Here is a 15115-nt window from a genome sequence, read left to right as displayed (position 1 = left end):
ATTCCATGAAGAAAGAGAGAGGAGGGGACTCCATACATTGTGGTATTTGCAACCCAGGTATTGGGGAGGCTTCAGGCTGCTTTTGTGTCAGCCTTCTGCTAAGGCAAAACACCAAGGTAGGATGTTGGTCTTGAACTAACATATGATACAGTAAATGTACAAAATACCATAGGCCTGTAGGGTAATATAGATGAGTCTGATACAAGATTTATAAAGGAAAAGTTGGTTGAAAAAGGTGGGTTCCCCAAAGTTAGCTTATTAAACTCAATGATATAGCTCAATTGGTTACAGAAGGCTAAAACTTTGGAGCGTATAAATGGTTTCTGAATATTTATGAGTAGTCTCAATGTAGTGAGGACTAGATCAGGACAGAGAAAAATATCAGAGTACCAACCAAGCCTTTATGAGCCATGCCACTTCCACCGAAGGCCTTCACAGAAGGAAAGTATCTACCCCAGCCAAAGTGACATGACTTTCAGGGTCCAAGTAGGATTGCATGAATGAGCAAGGACTGCTCATCCCCAGGGAAGAGATGAGCTGCTGGAATACATGCAATGCCTCCTAGAGCATCCAGAGCTACCACCCCTCTTGGATTGTGCTCTTTGCCCTTCATGCACATGTGTAGAGTTTGACTGGCCATGGTGGGTAACAATGTTAACACCCCACTTGTCAGTGGTCCCAGAAGTATTGAAAGGAAAGATTTCTTCTCTTGGAGTTGACAGCTTCTTGGCCTTAGTTTCTCCTGCCTCTTTAAGTATAGGGCACCGTTTCATCATAGTTGAGTTCATGAGATGTGGGGAAACTATCAGTGCAGAAGGTATTCTAAATATAGGGCCTCATTAATTACTAATTCATGAGATCTTCAGACAGGGGAGTATGTCAGAATGACTTAGTGAAGGGAGAACATGTTATAAATAAACATTATATTACACATATTAATTACTTCATTGGTATATTATTTTTATTAAAAGACCATATGAGAGAACGATGATTCTTGAGGGGACAATTAAATGGGAGGTAAGCTATTACCAGCTTTAACAGACTATGTTTAACGTACCTTTGATAACAAAACTTGCTTGAAAAAATGTAGTGAGTAGTTCTTCTTCTGATTTGTTAGTAAGTCTTCTGCCACGTAGATCATTGAAAATTTCCTGTTGTGTTGTGCAGAGATTAGACTGTACATAATAGTCCTAACTGCAACTTCAGCTACACACTTGCGACATGAACGGCTATGGTAGAGTTTCACAAGTATAGCAGGGAACAGGTCTGTTCTTCAGCAGTAATAAAATTTAACTTGCGGCATCCAGAAGATTTTGAAACACCTAATGCTGGACAATTAAAGATTTTTTTTTTTCAAGCGTACTCCATGAGGTTACAGTCTTGAATAGATTGGCATAAAATGAAGTTCATTAATCTGCCCAAAATTATAGGCAGTTTTCCTTTGAGTTGGCCTCTGGCTCGCTCAAAGTGGCAAGCAGGTTGAAGGCAGGACGGATGCAATGGCAGGCAGCCCTGGGAAGGCATGAAGCATTTTAGAAGGAGCTAGATTTAGCTAAAAGCTTTTTGAAAGACACTTAGTACGATGCTTCTCACACAGCTATAAAGGCCTTTATCAGGTAGGTGTTCACCGCTGAGGTTTTCATTTTAGTCTTTGTTAAAAAGAGAGAGAAATAGGCAGTCTTAGGCAGCAGTTCATCTGACCCATTTTAATGTATTGATGAGGAGGGGGTGAATTGCCCAGAAGGGTATATTTCTGGTCAGATGAATTTGTCAAATGGTCACATGAAACCCACCTTTACTCTCAGCTTTAGGAAGAAGAGATCTCTGAAGAGGAGTCCAATGCGGAAGGAGTGTGGATTACTTTGGGTTGATTATATTTGTTTTAGTTGCTTTGACCATTATTTAAGCCTGTGCAGAGTAGTGCATGAATATTATGTTTAATGATGACAGAAAGTGTCAAATTCCCCATGTGTGCTGCACAGATGGTCCACAGTAACCCCGATTGTATTTACTGTGCACAGAGAGACCACTTGTACCACACATATGCAGGAGATTTGAAGCCTTCCAGAAACATCAGACTTATCGCACGCGTGGTGAAAAGTTGATCCTCACGTAGCAGGGAACCCGTGATGAAGAAACTATTCCAGCGTGGTTCTTTGTTATCTGTAAATCCCAGGCAAATGTACACATTCCTCACATGCCACCATACAGCTCTTCCAGAGAGCCAACGGGGTGTATGTGGGGAAATCCAGACACTAGATAGCCCTACCATTACTGTCATCAGGAGAGCAATCCTTCAGAGGGATCAGTGAGTTAAACTACCATGACGGCAGACACTTGGTGCAGCAGAGCTGCGGACGGCTGGGTCATTGCAGGAAAAATCCTTGGAGGGTTGATTTAATCCAGGCTCCTAACAAAGAGCAAGCTGGAAAGTCATACGTGAATCCCGTACAGGAGTGAAATTTCACCTCACTTTTGTCCCAAAAGAATTATGTCTTTAGAAAGGTCTGCCATTATCATTGAATTTTAATATCTTTTCTGTTAGCTAATCAATTTTTAGGGTCTAAATCTGGCTGCTTTTCCTCAGTTCAGTTAATATTTTGCATCAGTTCCGAGAAAAAAAATCAAGGCATTACATTTCATATACAGTGCTACTATTTTAACTTTATAGTTAAAAAGAAGGACTATTTTTTTTCAAGATGACAGTTTCTCTTCATCTTTTAACTGGCTGACACTGATATTATGCCACCAGAAGACATTCTGTGTTCTGCAGTTTTGTGCCGTTTGGGAGATGTATACAGCAGTAAATCGGTGTGAGGATCCTGGACACTCTAGGCCAGTTCCTGTTTAAATTACACACAAATCAGTTATTTTTGGCCACCAGATGTGGTACGACGTGTTAATGTATGGCTATAAGATATTAATCATATCTCCTCTGAAATTCCACATGCTGTTTTGGTCAACCACCAGAAGACTAGAGCTTTAAAACCAGTTTATTGAATTAAAGCAGCACAAGCTTGGTCATCCTAAAGCCAGTCGTACACTTAAGTGAATTTTGCCCATGTATATGACTAGATTTAGAAATGAGAGGTAAAGGAATCCTCACTGACCAGCTAATGGGTTGGGACTCTCTTTCTGGACCTGAAAAGCCTGAATTTGATGTTTGCGAATTTCAAGAGTGCTTCAGGAGACTGCTTTAACTACCCCACTAGAGAATATGATGTGGTGCGTGAAGAAAAACTATTAAAGCTACATTAGATTTTGTGCAAAGTCCTTAAAGACTTACTGAAATAAGTAAAAAAACCTCTTTCAGTCAGGGAAGTGGGCTTTGGCTTGCCTAAAGAAGAGGGAACCGAAATTAAATTTCCCACTTTATTCTGTGAATGGTTCTCAGAGCTACCTCTATATTTTCTATTACTTGCATTTGTTAAAGTTGCCCTGATTGAAAACAAAATGTTATAATTTTAGCATGCCTTATTGTGAAAACAGGGAAAAAAATGCTCTCATTTTGGTTCAAAATGTTCTTTTTACTTATTTGATTTGAGAGTGTGAAAAATTTAATCAAACTTACTCAAGGAAATAAAAAAACAAACAAAAAAAGAATTATCCACTCAATCCTCTAACCAGAAAAAAAATGAAAGAAAAAACCCCTAAGAGTTATTTTGTGATGGAGTTTGACAGACTTACGGATGAGATTATATGATTTGCTTGTGACAGCAGTGGTCTTGCACAGAACAGGAACAATCAAAATGGTTCTTCACACTCCCGTGTTTCTTTAAGGTTTTTCTTTAGGTTTCTCACTGCTGGTGTGAATAACAGGAGGAAGCTGAAATTCAACTTGCAGTGTCCAAAGATAAGGGAAAGCTTTTTTTTTTTTTGAATGAGAGCAGCTGAAAACCCTGTATTGAGGAGAGATTGAGGAGCTGGTAGCCATGGGAACCAGGCTGATGCTGGTGTCTTTGCCTAAAGGAATCAAACCTCTCAAAACTCCCAGAAATGTCTTTATAAGAGTAACAGCAGCAGAACTGACAGCAGGAAGAAGAGCTATTGATGCCCTGCCAGGTGAAACTGGGAATGTCAGGATTTTGGAGGACCGTGACCGTGATTTAACAAGAAATCCATAGTAAATACAAGAAAATTCCAGCAAAAACCCCAAAAAGCTACAGAAGACACTGTGTAGCAGCTGTTGCGAATGTGGGTTTCAATGTAGGAGGGAATGACTCAGGCCTCAACTAAGTGAGATGTGTGGGCATGAGTATCACTCGAATGTGTGTGGAGTTGAATCGGGGCCCCAGTTCAGAAAATGGGGTCAGTAGATTTTAACCCTTGCACTGGGAAGTGAACCACATGGCAGAATTTTCCCTGCGTGATAAAAACAGAGAAGATCTTTGGAATCCTACATGGCTCCTCTTGGGAAATGTCAGCCTCCCCAAAGCCTGAATAAAGTGGCGCCACAGAAATATCTGCTCACGACTAAAACTGAGAAATTCCAAGAAGCACATTGTCCATCACCACAGCAAGATGGAAAATGGCTTCTTAATTGATCTGGGAAAACAACTTCTCTAGGCAGATGGGATTTGGACACGGAGCCTACTCACAGGAGCCTGATCTGAGAGCACCGTCCTGCAACACCTCTGCAGAAGACACACGCCAGCACCTCTCCCCGTATGTGTAAGAAGTCAACACCTTTCTTTAACACTAGACCCCACCATGGCCCCAAGCTACTCCTGACCTGGCAGCAAGCACAGATCAGGATGTTTAAAAATGAGAACCTAAATCCAAAGTTCCCTGCTAAGAGCCTAACAGTGGTCTGATCGGTGAAAAGGCTGAACCTCTGACCCCGGAGATCAAAGGGAGTACCTCGGCTGTGGAGAGCGTGCTGACTGCCGGCCAGCACTGTCGGTGCATTGCAGAGCTGTCGTGGTTTAACCCCAGCCAGCAGCTAAGCCCCACACAGATGCTCGCTCACTCCCACCCCTGCCGGTGGGGTCGGGGAGAGAATCAGAAGGGTAAAAGTGAGAAAATTCATGGGTTGAGATGAGAACAGTTTAATAGGTAAAGCAAAAGCCATGCACACAAGCAAAGGAAAACAAGGAATTCATTCACTGCTTCCCATCGACAGACAGGTGTTCAGCCATCTCCAGGAAAGCAGGGCTCCATCATGTGTAATGGCTGTTTTGGAAGACAAAACACCATCACTCCGAACATCCCCCTTTCCTTCTTCTTCCCCAGCTTTATATGCTGAGTATAACGTCACATGGTATGGAATATCCCAGTTGGGGTCAGATGTCCCAGCCATGTCTCCTCCCAAATTTTTGTGCACTCCCAGCCTACTTGCTGGTGGGGTGTTGTGTGGAGCAGAAAAAGCAATAACGAAAACATCCCTGTATTATCAACACTGTTTTCAGCACAAATCCAAAACATAGCCTAACTACTACTACTACTACTCCGAAGTAGTACTACTACTAACTACTAACTACTCCGAAGAAAATTAACTCTGTCCCAGTCTAAACCAGCACAAGAGCTCAGCTTTTTGTGCTCCTCTTTGACAACACACCATGTGAGAAAATCCCCAGGTTTGGTCCCAGCCCATCCTTTCTGTAATATTTAAATGCAGCTCTGGGATACCTGGAAGAAAAAAATCCGCATTTATATGTGTGCTGTTCCATAAAACACATTAAACCCTCAGGAGCTGCTAGCAATAGTCCAACAGGCACTCGCCCAGCTAGACATCTTATGGGAACCTGTTTTTAACACTGATAAATAGAAAAGATTCTGGGAAGTGACCTTGAGAGCTATCATCTCAGTCGCACATATATTTCAAAACAGTGGGAGCTTCTGAGGTTTTAATGCAGTAGTTTCTGGAAAATGAAGGAGTAGTGAAGATATGTAAAGGTGGCATTTGTTGGAGGCAGATATCCAAAAAGGGGGAATTTCTGGGAGGAAAAAACTGGTCAGAATCCAAGAGTCTGAGCCAAGCTGTTTAAGGTGCATTCACGGCTCCTCTGTGAGTTTGTTGGATGGTTACTGTATGATCAAGCCATGAAACTTCCCTTCCCTGAGGAAGTGGTAAGTAGTTCTCATCACAGCCAAATTGTGAAGCTTTATACATTAATATTGGAAATCCTGACTTGTAAATGTTTGAGAATGAAAAAGAGCTGCTTTATCTATAAAGAAAAGTTTCTCTCCTTTGTAAGCTTAAAATTTATTATGTGTATACAAATGCTACTCAATATTCCAACTACTCCTCCTATGCTGCCCAATACTTTAAGGATATATCCATTTTTTTAGTATCAGGTAAATATTATGCCTTTTTTCTCTCCTTTTTTGTATGCATTTGGCCTTTCTGGTTTAGCTCCAGACACAAAGCAATTAGACTTTGCAGTATTTGCCCCATTACTAATGCTATATAACTTGGAGTAGTACCTGAGAAGGAGCATCAAGCCTTTTTTTTGGCAATAAGTACTTTGTGGCATGTATTTTCACATTTTCATACCCATTTATGCATATCTTTATTTCTGAGGAAGTCAGTATTCGTTATCAGAAATACATTTTAAAATGCGTCATTATGGTAAAGCGTTCTTTATGTGAGTTAGAGAAGAAATTGCAATCATTTTCATCCTCAGGTGTTAGTATAAGGAAATATAACTGCTAAGCATTTTTTAACATACTCTCTATTTTATCTGACAGCGTCCATAAAAGTCAACAGACTAATGTCTCAGTCTAGAAAAGAAAGTTAATGTCTCAGCTAAAAAATATTTTAAAAACTGAAAACGCCCTCACCCCCCAAAAAAAAAAAATTAAAAACTGAAAAGTTCAGCATCTTGCAAGATACACGTTTCTTTAAATTATTTCTTTTATGCCTTGAACGCAAAATGAATGTAACAAACCACTAAGCTTAAAGCACAAATTCAGTAGAAAAATTATTTGTGTGCCTAATTGCAGGTACACGAGGCGTGCAGTTCCAGTACCTACAGTGAGGTCACTCACGAGTCTGAGCAAAAGCATGAGTTTAAGTACTTGAAGACCTTGAGAAAATTATTATTGCAACAGACAAATTGAAGTCTTGCTGATAGAGCTCTGGTGTAGGGAATTTAGCATACCACTTACAGAAATCCTTTGTGGTACCTCAAACAACAACCGACAAACGGCAACGTATTTGCTTCTTCTTTTGAAATGTAATGAACAACTTTCTTCCCCTCTTTTTGCACTGCAAATATCAGACACAAGTCGAAGGCCTACATCTGACTGGCTTTGTGTTTTGTTCTTGTTCTTAATAGTTGAGTCCAATATAAAGTATTTTTTAATATTTTTAGAGGTGTAAAGAGAAAACCAACAAAGAAAGGAAAGAAAAATAAACTTGCTTGGAGGGGGAAGGAGATTACCAGGAAAAAGAGGGATGAAGGGAAATCTTAGCAACATCTAGAGAGAGATGAGGGGAGCAGAGAGAAACTGCAGATGAGCTGTTGTCAGATAAAAGCTGCAGAGAGTCTTAAAAATGTGGGTAAGGAAGTCTGAATTTTATGAGGAAGATATATGAAGACTTTGGTGAGCGAACCTGAGTCTTGGGTAAAGTTTATGTGAAATGATGTACCTTGTATAGGATATAGAAAGGCCGGTTAAGGAGAGTAATAGGAAATGGTTAATGCCAGTTATGAGACAATCGCTGTCGGATTTTTTTTATCACATACCTACCAGAAAGGGTTGTTGTTTCGAATGGTCCAGAATAAGCAAGAAGGTTTACTGAAAGTGTCAGTGTGAGGAGGAGAATAAAGTGAAAAAGACCAAAGCTAATACTGAGCACCAACATTACAGAGAAAGCTGGTGATAGAGCAAGGCGGGAGGGAAGGTGTTTTAGGGGGAAATAGGAGAAGCTCCATTTTAGAGCTGCTTGATTTTGAGAAGCAACAGGACATCCAAGAGAACAGAGTGATTTCTTCCCTCTCCAGATGTAGAGACAATATGCTTAGCGGGAAAAAAGAGGTTTTTGGAATTGAGGGTCAGAAGCACCAAGGCGAGAAAGAGGGTGACAATAATCCAGGCCACAGGAAAGGAGTGGTGAGCAGTACAGGGTGGGAATCTGGAATTGCCCAGGAGGCCACTGAGGTCCCTAAAAAGGCTGCTTCTAGGAAAAATTAGTTACTGAGTGATCACAGCTGAAAGCAAAGGAAGAACATTTTGATGGGGGGAAGGAGGAGGATGCTGTCAAAAATCTCAGTTCTCCTTCTCCAGAATGAGGTCGGGAGTGGAGAAAAAGGAAGAGAAGCAGCAGGATTTGGGAAAAGGGGTAGCCGAGAGAAATAAAGGCAGCAAATTACATCTGGAGCAGAATGAGTAACGCAGAAGAACAAGGAAGAAAATGAGGGAATTGAAATGTGAGGCCACTGCTATAAAATCTGAAACGACCAGAAACACTCTCCAGGATGGACTGTTTTAAACTTTCCTCCAAAGAATTATACCCCCTGCAGGGTAGAAGCCCATCTGAACTGACGTCTTTTTGTTACACATCTCGAATGGTATTCGGCATGTATTTAATGGGATGCGTTGCAGTTCAGCCGCAGGTATAAAGCAAATGATGCATTTCTTTGCTCGAGGCCCTCATTATGCTCTGTAAACAATCGGAATGAGATTTATTCTGCACTCCCTGATTTTCTGCTCTCGGGGAAAAGCACGAGGGGCATGTTAGAAAGAAAGCGCTAAGATACTGATTATCTGTTTCTCCGAGCCACATTGGTTTAGGTTTCTCCAGGCCTCCTAGCAACAGCTTTATTATCATGGAGTTATTTCCCCCCAAATACTTCTAAAATAAGTATGAGATTAATGTTTCAGATAAGAAGAAAGTATATTCATTAACTCCCAGAGCTGGTTTATCAAAACAGGAGCTTCCAATGAAACATGCAAGTACGGTTTCATGTTGATATGCTGATTTTTCTTGGTTTTTTACATTATTTAACCGTGAATGGTTAATGATGATCAATATAGGATACACTCACTCCATAAATGAGAAAACATAATTCTTGTTAGTGAATATTTTGCTGCATTATTAGCATATTCCACTTATTATCTTTTAATCTAGCTGTAGATATGACTCATCATACGTACATGTATTACTTTTGTTTACTTACAAACCAGATATACTGCATATTATGTTGGAAGTAAACATCTATATGAAGAATTTATTTAGCTTAACAATAATTGCAGTTGCTGTTGTTTACAACATTATGGAATTCAGATTTCTTATAATTTCCCAGGAGAATTATGGCATGTTATAAGAATAGAATTAATCTCATAAATATGTATTTTTTTGTTTCATGGTAAAATTTTCAGAAATTGCCATGTTACTTAGACTTGTACCTCCTAATACCCATTTTTTTAATCCCCGAGTAGAAAATCTATTACGCAGTCTCATTTTCAAAAGTAGGTAAAGCACCTCCAAGTCAGTGAGACCTGGGCTCGCATGGCAATTCTCGAAAAAATATTTCTTCAAGCATTGAAAGATGATAAAAGATGAGTATATTTACTGCTGTTATACAGATAATTACTTAAAATTTCATGAGAAAAAGACAAAGAAAGGAGCACTTTCCTCATTCCCTGATTTTCCTGCCATGGTACAACTGCAATTTTTCAGGAGGGAGAGGGGTTGGTTTGGTGCTTTCTCATGCCTTAACCATAGGTATAACCTTCTCAATTGCTCCCCAGAGCAATGGAGGCTGAAATTATCTTTTTTTTTCCCTTTCATTGTTTTTCTTCGCTGTGGGCTGACATAGTGATAAGGTCTCCAGTGGGGTCAGCAGCTGGCTCTGTAGTGTCACTTTGCTCAGCCGCAGCATGAATTGCCAGGGACTGGTTCTAGCTGATGCTGGAGGACACACATTTGCCATCGTGGAGTGCTCCGCTGCTGGGGGAATGCGGGAAGCTCCTTACAGGTTTTCTTAACAGGGGACTCTCTTACGAGGGAGGAAACAAAGAAGAGGAAATCAAAGTATCTACAATGTTTCTAGAGGACAGCAGTAAATTGGTAGGAACTATTATGTCCGTATTGCAACACCCGGGTGCTGCTTTGGATAAAATGCAGAACGCCAACAGTTTGGCTGGCAAAGTCTTTTTAGCATTAGGTATCTTGCTGGTAGTTAACAGAATGTGACTCCTTTGAAGGCAGAGTTGGGTTATATCTGATTAACTGATTCCTTAATCTGATTCCCAGAGGTTGTTTCTCTGTTCTTTCCTTCAAGAAAATAAAAACTCAGGTGATGCCCCAAGGTAGCCTTGGATTCATTGCACAGGCAGGTATACTCTGTAGCCCATTTTGGTAAAGTGAGACTGGGCAGGAAAAATTGTACTAACTGGCGTAAAAATTAAATGGGTTTTCCTTCTTATTGAAAACATTGTGTTTCAATCAGTTTTACCTTTAGCACCTTTTTATTATTGAACTTAATTCAGGTGGAGACAGTTTCCATCGCTCTTCCTACTAGTGGTACATGTAATAGCAAAGACTTAATATTAGAAATACAAATTATTTAAAGCCAGCAAACCTTCTTATACAGCCAATGGTGCAAAATACTTTGAAGTTTTAAAAAAGAAATCCTTCAAAATGTCAAAATTTCCATCTGGGAAGACGGTTGAGAGAGTACACAGAGGGAATAGATGCTTTTATAGAAAGTCTTATGAGGTCTATGAGGATAGTTGTTTATAACACAAGATTTCTTATGAACAGGAGCAATTTGTAGCATAATGTGCGACAGTGATTCACAGCTGAGTGGTTCTGTCTTCAGACTAACTGCGTTTTGAAGATTCGGTATTATTAGCAAAAGCATACGTCAAGTTTAATACACTCCATATTTATAATACAATAACAAGAAAAAGAAAGAATAAGATAAAATAAAAACATCTTAGCTTTTTTTTTTAAAAAAATCTATATTAAGACTGTTTTCCTCCAGTGAATGTATTCAAAAAATGGGACAGCCAAAAATGTTCACGGAACAGAAGGGAAGGTATTAGCTACAGTGCTGAAGTCAATGGCTGATTTCGATATTTTTATTCTTCTTAACTGGTGCCACAGCTACAGGACCAATTACGCCCCGTTCCCTGTCCCTGCCAAGCAGGGTCCCCTGCACGGCACCCACGACAGAGTCATGGGAGGGGACAGGAAATCCCTCGAGGACTGGACGACTCTGTACCGCCCAAGTGAAAACACATTTGATGCTTGTAAATCCTTTTATTCTTGGGATGTCTGCCTCTGGTTTGACCAAAGCAACTCAAATCCAGTGTCTCCGGATCAAAGGGTAAATACAGAAGTTCCCCTCTGGCTGGCTGGGAGACACAGTTCTGCATCCAGCACATTGCTCTGGGCTGCCTGAGCACAGTGAAACCGTGCAAGTATAAGGCTGCCATTACTTATGAATGATAAAATGATACAAATTAAAAAATACGTCGATAGTACAAAATATCAAAAAAGGGGATCTTTGTCCTTTCTCAAAAAGAAATCTATTTAGCCTTCTAGCAATGTTACAAACCCAAAAAATTTAGGGACAATAATCTTTTTTTCTCAAAAATATTTATGACTTCTAGCTTCTTCTCTGTTTTCTGACTGGCAAGAGACCGGTGATTATAACCAAGAGCTGCATGTGGTTCACAGTGAGGTCTGGACCTGCGCTTTGTAACTCAGACCCATATCTCGACAGAACAGCTTTGCTTTGTTTTGTTTTAATAGGGTGTCAAGGCAGCTACATGAAGGCACAAACCACTGTAATACTGGAATGTTAATTCCTCTTTGCTCAAGAAAGGGAATTATTAAAGCAGCAACAAATGTTTGGGGCCTGCTTATTATCCGATCTAATATTATGTGCTTCATGCTTCTCAAAACTCCACCAGGGACTAAGTGCAGTACACTCGACAGTTGTACCAAAATTTCCTGCCTGCGAAATGAATGTTTCCTTTCAGTGAAACAAAAGTAGATGTGGCTACAAATCAAGCTCAAATGTAATGAAAAGGCAAAGGACAGAGCACGTTGTTCCGCACATCCTTCATTTTGTGGGTACAAACGCAAGCTGCCCCTTGCTGGTATGATGACCCTGCACAGCAACACACAGGGGGCAATGGGAAAAGCTCGGCACTCGCAAAGCTCACACGGGAAATCCCCAAAAGTTTTCAAAGTGCGAGGGATTTTAGAAAGCTTTGAGATCCCTTTTTGCCAAAGAACGGTTGTTTTACATGGAGACTTTTATTACCTAAGGACCCAAGTTTGCTTCTGCAGTATTGAAAATACGTATTACAGTACAGCAAACAAGTAATGATTTATTATGGAGTCGGGAGGATTAACAACGTAGTTTTGCCGCTTTCTTTTATGAATAAAACATATTAGTAGCAGCTTCGTAAAACTAAGTAAAGTAGAGCATAATAAGGCATATAATAAAGTCAGAATCTTTAATAGACAAGAATATTTGTTTATCTCTCTCCTTGAAATCAGCTGTATGCAGCCTTCTTCTTTTCTGTGTCTCTGAAGAAACTTTCCTTAGTGGAGCACTGAACCTATTTAAAGTTGAATGTGCCTCTTGAATACATGCCTAAATTTAAATTTGCAGAATAAACAACAAACAAATAATTCCCAAGAGGCTAACAGCGTTCTGTCTGTATTTAATAGATTATGAATATTACATACATCAGGTCAAAATTCAGGGAAATGCTTGGGCAGTAGTTCAAGTCTATCACTGAAAGCATGAACTAAAGGTAAATTAAGTTTGAGGCGTCCCTGAAAGGGGATGCAGTTCTGCACTCAGGCAGTGCTTTGTATGTGTAATAAGCACTGTAAAATTGGGAATTATGATTCTAAGTAAAGTTCCATGTGACAATATGCCATTAGATGTTGCGTAGTGGTTGTGGTGCAGCTGTGAATTGTACTCAGGCTTTTGTAACAGGGTATAAAATGCAAGAACCCAATCTTTCTTCACATGAAGCAACAGTTCCCATCATTTCATTCACATAAAATCTCCTTGTTGCTAGTGAAAAATTATTCATAAGTAAAGTAGGATATATCCCTGTATATGGTAACTTTAATAAAATGTCTCCCACCTGAACAGCTGGGATTTACTTTAGAAGTAACTCCAGGAATTCTGGAAAAGAAAGAATAAATAAAAATTAAAAATTAAAATAAATTTATTTAAAGAAGAAATAATTTTTTATGGCCGAATCTATGTTTTAAGTTATACTTCCAGTTTCTGTAATGCTACTATAATGCTACTATAATGCTATACCACATCTTTGCAGAGCACTTCTTTCCTCACAAAAACCCCTTTTTACAGTTATTTTGTATACCCTTTTAAAGATAATTCTATAAGACATTGCCATTTCCACAAAACATCTACAACAAATCTGTTTGATGTAAAATAAATACTTGCATTGCTGCAAATAGCAATCAACTAAGCAACATATTACTCCCTAACTAAATAAAGGTACTATATGCCTTGCTGTGTGTAGTGCCTTCTAGCCAAGGTCTCCCTGCTATTTACACATTTTACCATAACATTTTGCAGAGGCCCTGTGAAATGAGGAAATAACAAATATTTATTCAATTCCAGGAACAGAAGCGCAGAAAGCATGTTTTCAGAGGCAGCGTATCCATCCCCAGCTGTGGAAACGCAAGCATTTGGACATTGTTGAGCACCTGCGGCTACTCTGGAAGTGGAGCCGAGTGCAGTTCCTACCCGCTGTACCCAGTCTTGGCTCCATCCCTTCCTAAAAACTTAATGTACGACTTTTTGGATGTAATTATGTCATAGAATCATAGAATGGTTAGAGTTGGAAGGGACCTTGAAGACCACTTAGTTCCAACCCCCATGCCATGGGCAGGGACACCTCCCACTAGATCAGGTTGCTCAAAGCCCCATCCAGCCTGGTCTTGAACACTTCCAGGGATGGGGCATCCACAGCTTCTCTGGGCAACCTGTTCCAGTGCCTCAGCACCCTCACAGTAAATTTCTTCATTATATCTAATCTAGATCTACCCTCTTGAGTCCTTATGAACAGCCAAGTATAGAAAGGAGACAGCTGATGCTCCACTTCTATAATACGTACTAAGATCCTGTATTTTTCTTTTTGTGGACAATGTGTCTCTTCCATGATTTATGATGTTTAAACGTGCTGACTTGCACACTTTTCCTGTTATTATGTTCAGTATGTTAAAAAGTGTGCTGACAGACGTGAGGCTTTATCTGGCAACCCTCCTATGTAAAAGTGCTGCTTGAGGCTGATAATGAGACCACCACGTGGGAGCTGATACTCTGCTTCAGCCACAGGCCTATCCTGGAACCCCACATCTCTCTTTCTTCAGGTTTTCTGCTGTAAAATATTTCCTTTTAGAAAATACTTCAATGACTTTAAACATTTGTTCCCTGCTAGATTATACCTGCTCCTGCTTTCAAAGAAAATAAGGGGCGGTGTGTGAATAAAGAATGCGGCAAAAGTACATACCACCCTATAGCTTATTGCTCTCATTGCCATTTCTAGTCTACAGTTAATTAACAAAGGAAAGCAAAAAGTCTGAATGAAAATACAGTCATCAGCTTCACTGGAGTCACTGAAAGAGCCCCACAAGTTCATTCAAATGTCTTCCCTTGCATAACTCATCTCTTGCTGAAATAACTGCATTGTTCCTGTGGGGGTTAAACATAATGTTTGCTTTACAGCGCGACTTCATCACCATCCAAATTGCTTCTACACTACACATGCCCACCGCCCCACCCACTCACGCTGTATATTTTAAGTAACCTCACAGAATCCTTTTTAACTTGCAAACTGGCGTGTCTCCCAATCAATGGGCCTTCAACACATACTTGTTTTACAGAAGCACCCTTATTTCATAGGGTGCTGGAGCCATTCTTGACTGTATATAGGAATTCAGACCCAGTTTACAAACACTTTCTTCATAGCTTTTTATTCCTGATCTGTTACATTGTGATTCCTTTCACCTTCAATTTTTCTCCTGCTTTTTTGCAATTTTATGTTCGTTTTGATCCATTTGTATGTCTATATTCTCTCTTTTAATACTCCCATTCCCTTTTCTCTTTATTAGCTTTTTTCTGCTTCCTTTTTCTCCTTTTTTTTGGTTATTCATTTCTCT

The sequence above is a fragment of the Rissa tridactyla genome, chromosome 2, assembly GCF_028500815.1.
Source record: "Rissa tridactyla isolate bRisTri1 chromosome 2, bRisTri1.patW.cur.20221130, whole genome shotgun sequence".
Taxonomy (NCBI): domain Eukaryota; kingdom Metazoa; phylum Chordata; class Aves; order Charadriiformes; family Laridae; genus Rissa; species Rissa tridactyla.
This window is presented reverse-complemented; position numbering follows the sequence as displayed.